General features: G+C 43.5%; 1 pseudogene; it reads left to right on the top strand.

The window, feature by feature from the left end:
- Positions 1-8,441: 8,441 nt before the first annotated feature.
- LOC113243663 (gametocyte-specific factor 1-like) lies at positions 8,442-8,925 on the top strand (annotated as a pseudogene).
- Positions 8,926-12,636: the final 3,711 nt, after the last annotated feature.

The following is a 12,636-nucleotide window of genomic DNA, read 5'->3' as shown; positions in this document are numbered from 1 at the left end:
ACTTTCAGGGTGGTTTCATGGGAACTGGTATTACTGGCTGACTGCCATCTCAGTTGGGAAGACCTGTCCCACTAGTCCCTGAATGAAGACCAGGGACATCCATGGGGACACCTCCTTTAGGGGTACCCTCAAGCGGCCAAGATGGTAGAATAAGCCTCAGTGAGAGCCAGCCCACCGCACTGCCGCACTGCCTGCCCTCAGGGAACAGGGGCGTGACAATCCATTTGTTTACTTTGCTCTGGCTTCTCTTTCTAGTAGTAACATCTTTTTAAAAGACTTTATTTTTTTGAGAGAGAGAGAGTGCAAGAGAGCACGAGAGAAAGCGTTCGAGAGAGAAAGCGAGAGAGAGAGAGCCAGCACAAGTGGGAGGGAAGAGGCAGAGGGAGAGGGAGAAGCAGACTCCTTGCTGAGCCAGGAGCCCTATGCAGGGCTCGATCCAGAACCCTGGGATCACAACTGATGGAGCCGCCCAGGCCCCCCTCTATTAGTAACATCTTACTTCCAGGTGGAAGGCCTTTTGAATCCCATGAAATAGGTACGTGGATTTCTAAAGCATAACGGATAAAAACCACATCGGATACTGTGGCAGCTCGTGTAAAGGTCATGTTCCAGGTCTTGCCACTTCACGTCTACAGGGCTGGGACTCCACAGAGCCTTGGGCCAAAGTATGTGGGTCTCGGTGATAGATTCCTATGTTATGTTCCTGTCTCCCCTCGGGCTGGGCCACCTTGGTGGCTGCACAGTGGGTCAGTTCTTCTCACTAACTCAGGGACACACCTATACCACCGGTGCTGGTAGAGGTTTCTTGTAGCTCTGCAACTTCCCACTTGTATTTTTCATACCTTAATATTTTCCCACTTTTCAGAATTGAAAATCTATAGAAGCAAACAAAACTAAAGCTAAGAAATGTGTTTCAGAGATATTCGAATTTGGGAGAAGATGGGAAATAGCATTGCATTTGATTGGAACCCGGGTGGCAGAGGGAGTCAGACAGAAAACTCTGCTGTGGCAGCTGGTCTAGGCGGGGTAGGGCTGAGCAGACTTAGGGCAGAAGGGCATACTGATTGATGCTAGCTGGCGGATCTCTCCTCGCTCCTAACCAGGGCTTCTCCTGTGTTTAACTTGCCAGTGCTGTTCTGCTTCTAACGGGGCTGCTTCTTTGCTATGAGCGTCAGTTTTCTCATCTGCAAAATGGGAGAGCACTTGCTCTATCAACGAATAATCCCCCTGTTAGTGACAACCTTTCTGCTGGAAAGAGAAGGGAGGGGAACTGGCCACACTGCCCTGGTTAAGTGTCCTTGCCTTGACCACTGCTGACGCACTGGGTCCGGGGCACACTGCTCCCCTTTAAACTTCTGATCTTAGTGCTATCAAGACCCTGTACTTCTAAAGTTTCTTTTCTTTCCTTTTCTTTTCTGTTCTTTTTAAAAATTTCCAAAGCGTTCCCCACCCAACGTGGGGCTTGAACTCATGACCCTGAGGTCAAGAGTCATATACTCTACTGACTGAACCAGCCAGGTGCCCCTAAATTTTCTTTTTGTTACAAACATAAAATCTGATTCAGAACAGCTTAAGACGAAAAAGCAGTTTATGATAAAAATATCGGGGTACTCAGGATTTAAAGGAAGGGTTGACTTCATAGGGAAGAGCAAGGGCAGTTCTGAGACCTGAGGGGTTCATAGACTTTGTCCCTGAGTGTGGCCACAAACACCGCTCCATCAGTCCACTTTCAACCTCTGTGTCTCTGGGCTTTGTGGTTCAGGTTCCTGGAGCCCCAGTCCTGGTGAGCTGTCCGCCTGAGAACCAAATTTCTGCAGCTGGTGGCCCAGTGTGACAACAGATAATTTGTATGAAGCCCTAGGGGGGTGTAAGAGAGGTGTTGGGGGCACTCTTCCCACATAAGGTGGGATAACTGAGAAGACACCCCAAGAAGTGCTTGCTACCTTTCCCTCTATACAGACCCCTTCTGTAAATTTGACCAGCCCGTTCATGACCACGTTGGCACTCCCTGACTCACCCTCTCCCCAAGGACCAACCCAAAGTCACGTTCAGCGGTTGTAGCTACAGTGTCATGAGCTGTCTAATCCCAGAGTTCAGCATCTCTGCTGTTTGCATTTTGCTGCTTTTCTCTTCAGCACATAAACACCCATAACCATGATACCCAGGGCTGCATATGACTCCTGTAGGCCCTACGCACATTTGCCTTTCTGGACCCTTTCTTCAAAAATAATTCAGAACTGTATTTTATGACTGTGTTGGTATACAGATAAATATATTCATATTATGTACTTATATTAATTAAGATATTTTCTTTAATCTAAAAGCTCATTTTCTATTTTAAAAGAAATGTAAACATTTTCATGAACCCCCAAAAGTACTGTGGACCCTACGCCCTGTGTCTACTGCACCAAATGGATAAGTGGGTCCTGACTGTGTCTTCATTGAAGATTTTATGCTTTATTAATAAAAAAATCCCTCTTCCTGTTTACTGAATTTTATCTTGATCAGGATGTTTTGTCTAATGTTAAAAAAACCGGCTTTTTTCTCATTTGCTTTGTCTGGTTTCTATGTGATGCCTATAGCATCTATTTTTAGAACTTTTTTTTAAAGGGAAATTTCAAACATACGAACATAGAGAGAATGGTAAAATGAATCTTCTGCTATCCATCAGCCATGAGTTGATAAAAATTTTCAACTCATGGCCAATCTTGTTTCGTTTCTACCTCACAGACTCCTTTCTCCTTATCTGGATTATTTTGAAGCCGTCCCAGATATCCTATGATCCCATCTGTGAACTTTTCAGTAGGTAGCACTGAGATAAGGACTCTTACAAATATGATCACAATTCTATTGTCACATCTAAAAATTAATAATCATTCTTGTCATCAAATAACGACTCAGTGTTCAGATGTCCAAGACTGTGTGTATTTGTTCAAATCATGATCCAAATGGAGCAGATAAAACTCTTTGAAGTCTTTAAAAACTTACTCTCTGGGGCACCTGGGAGGCTGAGTTGGTTAAGCATCTGACTCTTCATCTCAGCTCAGGTCTCGATCTCAGGGTTGTGAATTCAAGCCCTGCATTGGGCTCCACACTGGGCATGGAGCCTACGTAAGACAAAACAAACAAAACAAAACCTTATTTCCCTGTTATTTTTGCTTACTTTTTTATTATGGAAAAATATAAACATATAAAAGGGGCTTATTATTTCTGTTTTTAAAAGCATAAGTATTACTTTTTTCAGTTTTCATTTTGAATACTATAAATATCAATAACATAAGACATACAAGGAAAGGCTTTTGGGGTTCTCAGTAATTTTTAAAAGTATAAGAGAGTCTTGAGTTGGGAGAGGAAACATTGAAAATCACTAGTCTGAAAGAACTCTTAAAAATTACTCATGCCCTGTGCACACCCTTAGAGATGTGGATTCAGTTCATCTGGCATGGGGCCTGGACAAAGGTACTTTTGTAAATGTTCCCTGGTTGATTCCAAAGTGCAGCCTGGGTTATGAACCTCTGCTCAGAGACCCGTAGGAAATAGGCAAAGGGACAGAGTAAGAAAGGCAACCAAATGCCCTAGGGCCTGAGAGGGCCTCCTGGGATCTCCTGCATCCAGTAGAAATGCCTGCAAGAGCAGGCACAGAACACCCAAATACCAGTGGCTAAAAACAAATCTGAATTAATTTTTCTCATATAACAAGAAATCTGAGGAAGACAGTTGGTGGTGTTGGTTTGACCGCTTCTCAATGCTATAGGAGCCCAGATGGTATCTTTGTACTCCACCATCTCACAATCCCCTTCCTTCTGTGTACTTGTCCCCTCGTGTCCCCAAAGTGGCTGCTACAGCTCACTATCACATCAACAGTCAAGATGGAAGAAGTAAGTCATAGTGACAGCCACATCTGTTTCTTCAGCAAACTTCTGCTTTTGGGTCACACAGCCATCCTTAATTGCAAGGAAGTCTGGGAAGGAGAAAGAGGGGTCGCAGTGAGTGTGGTGTGGGGTCAGCCAAACCACAGTGTCTGCCATACACTAGTTGGACCGGTATGGGGGAAGTCAATATCCAACTTCCTTCCCTGGGTAGGACTTGGGCAGCTGAACAATGGTGTTAATTTTAGACTGAGTTAGCCATTAAGTCAGCAAAGTATGGGACCACGGGGTGAATTCTGACATATTTTCTTTGGCTAAACTATAAGCACTTTTTTTTTTTTTTGGTTATAGCTGCTGCTGTTCTGTTTCTGCCACTGTCAAACGTGACATTCGTCAACTAAGAAATGATGTGTTAGAAATACCTGACACCATTTAGCTGTCAACATGCCCAACACTGCATTGTTGTGTTTTTAAGAGCAACTTTATGGTATTGCCAGTATTTTGGCGATACTAAGGCTTGTATCTGGCCCACGTGGATGCAATGTGGGAAACTGAAAAGTGTAACTGCCGCTGAGGTGTGGTATTGATTTATTCCTACAAGTAAGTCTATGCCAGTTTTCTTTCTTTCTTTCTTTCTTCTTTCTTTCTTTCTTTCTTTCTTTCTTTCTTTCTTTCTTTCTTCTTTCTTTCTTTCTTTCTTTCTTCTTTCTTTCTTTCTTTCTTTCTTTCTTTCTTTCTTTCTTTCTTATTTTATTTATTTTTTTGACAGAGAAAGACAGTGAGACAGGGAACACAAGCAGGGGCAGAAGGAGAGGGAGAAGCAGGCTTCCCGCTGAGTAGGGAGCCTGACGCGGGGCTCTATCCCAGGACCGTGGGATCATGACCTGAGCCGAAGGCAGACGCTTAACGACTGAGCCACCCAGGTGCCCCTATGCCAGGTCCTTTCTGAAATCATTAGAGATGGCCCCACACTCACCCCGTGCCCAGTGCCTGGGATCCTTCTCCATCCCATTTCTGGGGCTCACAGAACCTCACTTGCTCCTTACTAACCAGCACCACGGACGTGTGTGATGTTGGACAAGGCACCGTGAAAAGCGTGATTACCAAGAAGATAAACAGCTTGCACGCTAGCTGTTAGTGAGAGCCCTGTACCAGGACTGGAGGAAACCAGTCCGTCATTTTTACCGTATCTGATGCTTGAGGGTGGTGTGCACATCGGGAGCGCCATTTATTTTGGCGAGTCTACTCTTGTTAAGTTTGGCTGAGAACCAGAGATGCTGTATATATACTGCATAGGGTTAGGTTGCGCTGGGAGAAACAGAAAATCCTGAAAGCCGTAGTGGCTTAACCAAGACAGATGTTTCTTTCTTTCTCATGCCACCGCAAGGCAGGTATGGCCTTTAACAGTGTCAGGGTTCAGATTCCTTCTATCTTGTTCCGCCAGCCTCAACATGGCCCTTTCCGCTCAGGTCCAATCTGACTGCTTGAGTTCCAGCTTTCATGTCTACATTCCAGTCAGCAGAAAGGGGGAAAGGGGAAGAAGACCCATCCCCCTTTTTATAAGGGCACTTTCTAGAAGTTGCACACAACAGTTCTGCATACAGCTCATTGGACAGAATTTATGTGTGACTGTACATAACTGGAGAGGAGGATGGGAAACCAGTACTTATTCTGGAAGCCCGTGTGCCCTTGTAAAATGGAAAATTCTATTAAGGAGTCAGGGATTACGGACATTGGGGAACAATTAGTTTTTTCTGCCATGCCATGTCTCTAAACAATTTCTTGAGTAAGATCCAGAAATGAGGGATTGTGTAGTGGCTTTTACCAATAAAACAGTCTCATAATTTCCATAAAAATCATTAGTTTAAAAACATATTTTTTGCCTTAATGGGGGGAGGGACATTCCAATGTAATCTACCTATCAGTGGTGGCCTAAAGGCCAACAGTTCTAGGCAAAGCATTAAACAGAAGATTAAAAACAGATAGGCTGTTTATTTTGTTTCGCTGGCAGACCTCCTGCTAGGGATTCCTTGGAGGTTTTGGAGGCGGTTTTGGAGGCACCTAGAGAAACACACTTTCCTCCATGGCTCTGCCTCGAGTTGCCTCTATTGATATGCCCGTGTCTGAGTATCCGGGAAGGTCACTGGCCTTACTGGAACATCAGCAGAATATCTACAATATGCATCCTTTCAAGATGATTTCAATTTGTTAGCCACGCCAGCCAGTTGAATTCTCAGAGACATATGCCATATAGTTATGTATGTCTTACTCAAATCATTAAACTCCAGTGATCTGTATACCTGTTTGGCCTCTAAAGCAGTATTATCCGATAGAACTTTCTGGAATGATGGCAATATTCTACATCTGTGCAATCCAATATGGTGGCCACTAGCTCCAGATGGCTACTGAGCACTTGAAATGTGGATAGCACCCCTAAGGAAATTTATTTTTAATTTTATTTAGTTTTGATTCATCTAAATAGCCACATGTTGCTAGTGGCCACTGTATTAGCACAGCTTAAAAGCATCTTGCTGTTTAAGGACCGTCTAAATTTGGATCCGTTTTTACTAATTGTTGAAGAGACCCAAGTTTAATATGGATGTGGGATATGCAGTTTTCAAAATTCAAACATACCAATTGATTCCTGTTCCCCTTTCTTGGGTAGGAAGTTTGAAGAGCAAAGGCTTTCGCCTGATCTTGGGAAGAATTTTTCTTTCCAAAAGTTTACTGAAATTTTACTCATAAAATCAATAAGGGAAGACAGAATTCTTGGGTGCTATCACCTTAGATACTTTCTCCTCCACATGCAATATTCAGAATAGCCCTCTTATTAGATTAGGTCTTCCTAATTAAAAGTTGCTGTTGGGGCGCCTGGGTGGCACAGCGGTTGGGCGTCTGCCTTCGGCTCAGGGCGTGATCCCAGCGTTCTGGGATCGAGCCCCGCATCAGGCTCCTCCGCTATGAGCCTGCTTCTTCCTCTCCCACTCCACCTACTTGTGTTCCCTCTCTCGCTGGCTGTCTCTATCTCTGTCAAATAAATAAATAAATAATCTTAAAAAAAAACAAAGTTGCTGTTGATCCTGTACTCCAAGGTTCCTAGAATTCTGGGATATTTTCCTTCATCCAAAGTGTTTTAATAGAGTCTAGAGTGTCTCCAGACAGTTCTACCATTGCAACAGGTCCAGAGGGACAGACCTTGGGGTTATTTGTGCTGTCCTCCGAGAGGATCCGGCTTGATCTTTAGGCAAAACTCTTTAAACTCACAGGGCGAATAAAGGAGGTGTGTGGAAGTTCTCCCTTTCTGTATGTACCAGGAAGAATGTGTTGGTAAAGTTTATGAACGCTATGTCTTTGCGATTTCCTTTGGCTTGGTTCCCAGCACTTTTCAACTGCGTGAGTTGAAAGTTTGCCAAGATTATTTCTATGGTTGAAGCGTCTGTATGTGGTAGAATTGGACTGTTGGTGCTTCCTTAACTTCTTTTGTAATTTTGTTAACTTGCTAGTGGGACTGCTATGTTTTTGAGAATCTAGTATCCTCAAATCTAATGAGCTGTGACCAGACAAGACACTTTATTTCCATCTTCCCTTGCTTGTCCAGTTCTTTTTCACTTTTCAGTTCTCTAGCAGTTCACGTGCAGATGGTTCTGCCTCCACTGAAAGCTATTGAGAGAGGGCCGACATATTTTTAGAGACAGATTGTAAACTCTACTCTGCCTGCCCGGTACGGTAGCTACTGGTTACAGGTGGCGATGACAATTTGAATTTAAATAATTTAAAATTAAACGAAAATTTCAACTCCTTAGTTGCATGATCCATTAGCATTTTCAATGCTCAAAAGTATATGTGGCTAGTGGCTACTTTTTCGGACAGCTCAGACACAGAACATTTCCTCCATAGCAGATCGTTCTATTGGACCGCACTGCTCTAAATGTTGCCTGATGATCACATTCACTTTCGAGATACTAGCACTCTCTACTTATGTAGTCCTTCTTTCCAAAGTTGATGTTGAAGGGTTTCCTTCTGTTGGTATGTTTTCTTTATATTCAGTTATGTAAAAATATAATTAGGGTTTGTTTAGTGACAGAGCAATGACTAGCATATTTTCACGGCTGCTGTTAAAGGCATAGCCAAACCGCAGAAGCACTGGGCTGCCAAAGCCTCTACATTTGGCCATATTTATTTTGGCTTTTGTATGCCTAACTTTTTCTTTAACTTTTTTGTTAAAAATGTTGGAGTATTCCCAAATTGACAAATTCCCTTGCTTCTTGTTCCAAGTGTAGATTCCACTCTTGGCCACTAGGTGGTGACGGGATCCTACTTAATATTCTTGAGCTTTAAAGAATTTAAAATTCAGATCCTTGCCATGCTTCTTCCTCAAAAAACTGAGAACGTTTCTCGTGAGGATCAACAATACTCTACAATTTTAATTCCTACAGGTGTTCAGTAAAAAAGGAAAGGTTAACCTCCTGACATCAGGCGCCGGAAGTGAGCGTAGCTGGGGTTGAGAAGGCGACTGCGGGGTGGGGGGCGGGTCTCCACCCGGCACTTGGATTCAGCTCCGTCATTTCCAACATGGAAGCCGCTTACGCAGGGTCCCTGGAGCCTGAAAAGCTATTGCAATGCCCCTATGATAAAAGCCACCAGATCAGGGCCTGCAGGTTTCCTTACCATCTTATCAAGAGCTGAAAGAATCATCCTAATGTCGCAAATTGGTTGTTTTGTCCCTTCAGTGCTGGCCCCCAGGTTCCTCGGGCGAAATCAGTCATCATATCTCAAGCTGTGATGATAAAATCTGTATTGAGAAGGATGTTGTCAACCAAATCGGGAAACTTGGACAAGAGACTCTGGCTGAGAGCACATGGCAGTGCCCTCCTTGCGATGAAGACTGGGATAAAGCTCTGTGGGAACAGACCAGCGTCCCATTTGTCTGGGGCACAGCCAGCTACTGTGGCAACAACCGCACATGGTTACGGGTTAAGGACAGAAGAGTAACCTGGCTTCAGGCATGCGCGTTCCCAAGACTCTGCCGCAGAAAAACAATGGAAATGCACGGTGACTGAATATCTAGCTCATCAAACGCCAGACCCTGCAAGACTCTTGCTTCTTCCTGCTACCAGTGGGGGTCTTCATTTTTTCCACTTAATTTAATTGTAGAAAGATAAACTGTGACTTTCAAATTGACAAGTAACTCCCCCCCCTCCCCCGCGCTTTGAGTTCTCACTCATTTGATAAAAGAAAGAAACTTTGGTGCCTGGCAGGTTCAGTTGGTGGTTCCTGGCTGGCTCAGAAGTAGAGCCTGGGACCCCCCCCCCCCGCCCCCCATCTCAGCGTTGTGAGTTCAAGCCACACGTTGGGTGTGGAGCCTGATTAAAACAGTTTTTTTAAAAAGAGAAAACCCTTAAACTCAGAAGAATTGTTTCAAATAAAGCATCAATGTAAATAAAAAAAAAGAGAGAGAGAGAGGAAAGGACAGAAGTACTAAGTAATTTATGTGTTATGAAAAAGAAATTTCCCTATTATGTTTCCACATGACAATCCTCTATGCTCAAGAGGGCAAGCTTCAAAACAGTACTTAATGGTTAGAATTTTTTTTTTTTAATTTTCTTTTTTTATTTGACAGAGAGAGGCAGCGAGAGAGGGAACACAAGCAGGGGGAGTGAGAGAGGGAGAAGCAGGCTTCCCACTGAGCATGGAGCCCGGTGCGGGGCTCGATCCAGAACGCTGGGATCATGACCTGAGCCGGAGGCAGGTGCTTAACGACTGAGCCACCCAGACACCCCTCAATGATTAGAATTCCGAGTTAACTCACTGCTTTCTGACTGTCCTCTGATGATACCATGTGAGGAGGAATTCTTGACGAAACAGAAAATCAGGGAGACCCTCCTCTCCTTGTCAAAGCCTAAACTAATGTATTGGTTCTGCTTCATAAGGACTCTAAGGTAACGGGCAGAATGTTTTTAAACTAAGTTCCTTTTATTTTTTATTTATTTATTTTTTAAAGATTTTATTTATTTATTTGACAGAGAGAGACAGCCTGTGAGAGAGGGAACACAAGCAGGGGGAGTGGGAGAGGAAGAAGCAGGCTTCCAGTGGAGGAGCCTCATGTGGGGCTCGATCCCAGAATGATGGGATCACGCCCTGAGCCGAAGGCAGACGCTTAACGACTGCACCACCCAGGCGCCCCTAAACTAAGTTCCTTTTAATTATGACTCAATATTAAATGAACTCTTAGGCATTATAAATGCTGGTTTATCAGTCCTCTGCTGACAAGGCTTGTTTGTTTCTTATCAAAATCCGAAATAGTGAAGTCTCTCTCATTGTGGGCAGTGCAGGCAATGAGAGGCTCATTCACAGTCAGGCTCTTTGGCTTTGGGCACTAAGTGGATTGCCTCTCTCTTTTTCCAAGATGATGGACAGTGGACATACGAATTACAACTTAACTTTCTCATTTGGGGCACTGAGAGGTGGGCTACTATACTCTCTACCAGAAATATCACAGGCTAGAAATCACATGTAATTTCTCATGGCATTGAGCAAAACCCAAAAACTTCAAAGAACAGAATACTTTCATCCGCATCCTTTGTTTTTACTTCAGGTGTTCAAAAACTGTTACATCTCAGGGCACCTGGCCGGCTTCGTCAGTGGAGCGGGCAACTCTTGGTCTCGGGGCTGCGAATTCAAGTCCCCTGTTGGGCATAGGGATTACTTTAAAAAAAAAACCCGCTTAAATGCGAATAGAATTCATAAAACATTTGTAATAATAATTTCACATAATCATAATAATGAAGCATAATTATATGAATTTAGCTCTATGTCTTCAGCAATAACCCATGTTTCCAGAAACCTAGTCTTTAAGGGTGTTTTCTGTATCAATGTATGTCTGTCTTTGATAAAAATGCATACTCATGTTATTTTGAAAATTGTCAGCAAAATGGTTTCCTCTGTGCAGAAAAGAAGTAACATAGCAGGTCCGACTACCATCCTTTGGCCTGCTTCCAAAGCCGGCCCCTGCCTGGCATCTGGGAGCTTGGGTTTTGAAAGGCTTCCCACCATTCCCAGACCTGATAAGAATGTGCCTAAATTGTACCTCAACTGCACAAAATATGGTTTATGCTGAACACCTGCTTTCCTTCTGCGAGTCTGGAATTTTGGTATGTGCGAGGCAGATGGCGCCTACGTGACCAGGCCCCAGTAAAAATCCTGGCTGCGGAGCTTTCCTGGCAGACGATATTTCACACGTGTGATCATAGCTGGAGGAGTTAAGTGAGTCCTGTGGCTCCAATGGGAGAGGACTTTTGGAAGCTTGCACCTGGTTTTTCTGCACTTTGCCCCTTGTGCCTTTTCCCTTGACTGACTGCTTTGTAAACCTTTGCTGTAATGAATCACAGCCAGGAGTACAACTATATGATTCCTCCTAGTGAACCACCTAATCTGGGTGGTCTTGGAGACCCCCGACACAGCCCCTTAGTTGATCACAAGATGGTTGTCTTGTGGTATTTAAAATCACCAAATACTGACTTAAAGTTATAGCTTATGATGACATTTGATCAAATTGGCTTTATGTAGTCACATGCAAGAAGGTCAGTTAAGAAAGGAAAGCTCCTTAAGTTTGATTAAGGCCTTGTCGTTTTTGAAAAATAATACTAATCTCTAAATGTTACAGGACTTTAAAGTTTTCCTGATTACTATTATATGAAATTTGGGCTTAGGTGGAATGCCATACCATGAAATGACGGAAACAAATATGATTTCTGTCTTGGTCTAAAACATTAATTAAACAGGTTTATAAAAATCATAATAAACCGTATTCTAAAAGCAGACCCATGTCTGAAAAATCTGGTATACGCATATCTTTGACCCTTTTGGAACTGGAGATGTACTTCCTATGAACGACTCAGAAGGGAAGGAGTTTTGGGTGATCTGATAAACTTAGAGTCATGGGGTAATCTGTTTCTGTACCTTGATGTGACTAGTATAAAAAAGAGAACTATAATATTAACATATTATACCTGTTATTTACAATTCTGATCTTATGTTGATTTATTTTATTTTATTTTATTTATTTATTTGACAGAGGGAACACAGCAAGGGAGTGGGAGAGGAAGAAGCAGGCTCCCAGCGGAGGAGCCCGATATGGGACTCGATCCCGGAACACCGGGATCACGCCCTGAGCTGAAGGCAGACGCTTAACGACTGCACTACCCAGGCGCCCCAGATCTTATGTTGATTTTTACACTTGGAAAGCATATTCTTCATGATTGACATGGGTTATCAGTCCTGTGTGAATGTCAATGCCAAAATCCACGCTCAGTGTCGGCTCCTCCTGGGCTTTCTAAGAGTAATGGTTCCACCCCTCACTGGGAAGAATGCAGCATGAACTTGGTCATCTATGATGAAGTAAAGCAAATTTTAGGAGGTCCACTATCAGTGGACCTCCTATTCAATAGGGAGAATTGATGCCCAACAAGAAGTTTATTTCTCCCTTCCTGGGTAAAACAACAGTGACTTGTCCGGTGATCGCCAAACCCTTCAACTGTAAGCATGGCCACATGACCATCTCCTTCCTCTCACAAAGAAAGAACAACAACATTCGATTTAGATGGTTTATGCTCCTCCGGAAAGGCCACTCTATAGACTGGAAGACCTTGAGAAAGAGGAAGTGCACTGAAGTAAAACGCAGAGGCTCAGAAACTGGCATCAGGGCACAACTTAGCTGTTCCTTTCTGGAAGTGGAAGGTTGCTGGACATCAGGAGTATCAGACCTGCT

The sequence above is a fragment of the Ursus arctos genome, unplaced genomic scaffold, assembly GCF_023065955.2.
Source record: "Ursus arctos isolate Adak ecotype North America unplaced genomic scaffold, UrsArc2.0 scaffold_31, whole genome shotgun sequence".
NCBI lineage: Eukaryota > Metazoa > Chordata > Mammalia > Carnivora > Ursidae > Ursus > Ursus arctos.
Note: the sequence above shows the minus strand (reverse complement) of the source record. Positions and strands in the feature narration are given on the sequence as shown.